Source organism: Corvus brachyrhynchos, unplaced genomic scaffold (genome assembly GCF_000691975.1).
Source record: "Corvus brachyrhynchos isolate BGI_N302 unplaced genomic scaffold, ASM69197v1 scaffold679, whole genome shotgun sequence".
Classification (NCBI taxonomy): Eukaryota; Metazoa; Chordata; class Aves; order Passeriformes; family Corvidae; genus Corvus; species Corvus brachyrhynchos.
Window position 1 is genome coordinate 50,662 of NW_008239775.1, and position 2,930 is coordinate 53,591.

Here is a 2,930-nt window from a genome sequence, read left to right on the forward strand (position 1 = left end):
CTTCATCAGCCTCCTCGTCCTCCTCGTCCTCCTCCTCATCCTCATCTTCATCAGCTTCCTCGTCTTCCTCGTCCTCCTCGTCCTCCTCAGCCTCCTCATCTTCATCACCCTCCTCACCCTCCTCGTCCTCGTCCTCCTCCTCGTCCTCCTCCTCCTCCTCAGCCTCCTCTTCCTCCTCAGCCTCCTCTTCTTCCTCATTTCCTCCCCACATCGTCCTCATTTTTCTCATGTTCCTCACAACTTCTTCCTCCTCCTCCCCGTGCTCCTGCCCCTTCTCACCACCTGGATCCCATTCCCAGGGTTTGGGGTCACACCTGGGATTTGGGTCACACCTGGATCCATCCCAGGACTGGGGTCACACCCAGATCCCATTCCCAGGATTTGGGGTCACACCTGGGATTTGGGTCACACCTGGATCCCATTCCCAGGGTTTGGGGTCACACCTGGGATTTGGGTCACACCTGGATCCATCCCAGGACTGGGGTCACACCCAGATCCCATTCCCAGGATTTGGGGTCACACCTGGGATTTGGGTCACACCTGGATCCCATTCCCAGGGTTTGGGGTCACACCTGGGATTTGGGTCACACCTGGATCCATCCCAGGACTGGGGTCACACCCAGATCCCATTCCCAGGATTTGGGGTCACACCTGGGATTTGGGTCACACCTGGATCCCATTCCCAGGGTTTGGGGTCACACCTGGGATTTGGGTCACACCTGGATCCATCCCAGGACTGGGGTCACACCCAGATCCCATTCCCAGGATTTGGGGTCACACCTGGGATTTGGGTCACACCTGGATCCCATTCCCAGGGTTTGGGGTCACACCTGGGATTTGGGTCACACCTGGATCCATCCCAGGACTGGGGTCACACCCAGATCCCATTCCCAGGATTTGGGGTCACACCTGGGATTTGGGTCACACCTGGATCCCATTCCCAGGGTTTGGGGTCACACCTGGGATTTGGGTCACACCTGGATCCATCCCAGGACTGGGGTCACACCCAGATCCCATTCCCAGGATTTGGGGTCACACCTGGGATTTGGGTCACACCTGGATCCCATTCCCAGGGTTTGGGGTCACACCTGGGATTTGGGTCACACCTGGATCCATCCCAGGACTGGGGTCACACCCAGATCCCATTCCCAGGATTTGGGGTCACACCTGGGATTTGGGTCACACCTGGATCCCATTCCCAGGGTTTGGGGTCACACCTGGGATTTGGGTCACACCTGGATCCATCCCAGGACTGGGGTCACACCCAGATCCCATTCCCAGGATTTGGGGTCACACCTGGGATTTGGGTCACACCTGGATCCCATTCCCAGGGTTTGGGGTCACACCTGGGATTTGGGTCACACCTGGATCCATCCCAGGACTGGGGTCACACCCAGATCCCATTCCCAGGATTTGGGGTCACACCTGGGATTTGGGTCACACCTGGATCCCATTCCCAGGGTTTGGGGTCACACCTGGGATTTGGGTCACACCTGGATCCATCCCAGGACTGGGGTCACACCCAGATCCCATTCCCAGGATTTGGGGTCACACCTGGGATTTGGGTCACACCTGGATCCCATTCCCAGGGTTTGGGGTCACACCTGGGATTTGGGTCACACCTGGATCCATCCCAGGACTGGGGTCACACCCAGATCCCATTCCCAGGATTTGGGGTCACACCTGGGATTTGGGTCACACCTGGATCCCATTCCCAGGGTTTGGGGTCACACCTGGGATTTGGGTCACACCTGGATCCATCCCAGGACTGGGGTCACACCCAGATCCCATTCCCAGGATTTGGGGTCACACCTGGGATTTGGGTCACACCTGGATCCCATTCCCAGGGTTTGGGGTCACACCTGGGATTTGGGTCACACCTGGATCCATCCCAGGACTGGGGTCACACCCAGATCCCATTCCCAGGATTTGGGGTCACACCTGGGATTTGGGTCACACCTGGATCCCATTCCCAGGGTTTGGGGTCACACCTGGCATTTGGGGTCACACCCGGGATTTGGGTCACACCTGGATCCATCCCAGGACTGGGGTCACACCCGGATCCGGGGTTTGGGGTCCCCGGATCCCGCACTCCCGGATTCCAGGGTACCCCCGCTCCCCGTTCCCCCCTCACGCCCCGGTTCCCCCGTCCCGCAGCGCTCGGGGTCGGTGCTGAGCCGGGGGGTGAACCCCAAAAGCGCCTTCTACGTCCTGAACCCCCAGCGGGACCTGAGCGGCACCGAGGAGCGATTCCGGGCCTGGTTCGAGAGGTGGGCACGGGTTTGGGACCCCAAAAATCCCCCCTGGGACCCCAAAAACCTCCCTGGGATCCCCACATTCCCCCTGGGACCCCAAAAATCCTTTCCAGGACCCTAAAAATCTCCCTGGGGTTCCCAAAAGTCCCTGGGAGCAGGGGGGGGGACACCAAGGAGAGGTTCTGGGCCTGGTTTGAGAGCTGGGGATGGGTTTGGCACCCCGAAAGTCCTCCTGGGACCCCAAAAATCCTTTCCAGGACTCTAAAAATCCCCAAATCTTCCCTGGAATCCCAAAATTCCCCCCAAGATCTCTGGGAGCTGAGGGGAACCAAGGAGAGGTTCTGGGCCTGGTTTGAGGGCTGGGGATGGGTTTGGCACCCCAAAAGTCCCCCCGGGACCCCAAAAATCCTTTCCAGGACCCTAAAAATCCCTCTGCAACCCCTAAAATCCTTCTGGGACCCCAAAAATCCTTTCCAGGACCCCAAAAATCCCTCTAGAACCCCAAAACCCCTTCTGGGACCCCAAAAATCCCTCTGGAACCCCAAAACCCCTTCTGGGACCCCAAAAATCCCTCTGGAACCCCAAAACCCCTTCTGGGACCCCAAAAATCCCCCTGGGACCCCAAAAATCCTTTCCAAGACCCCACCCCCCCCCCAAACCCATCCCTTTCCCTCC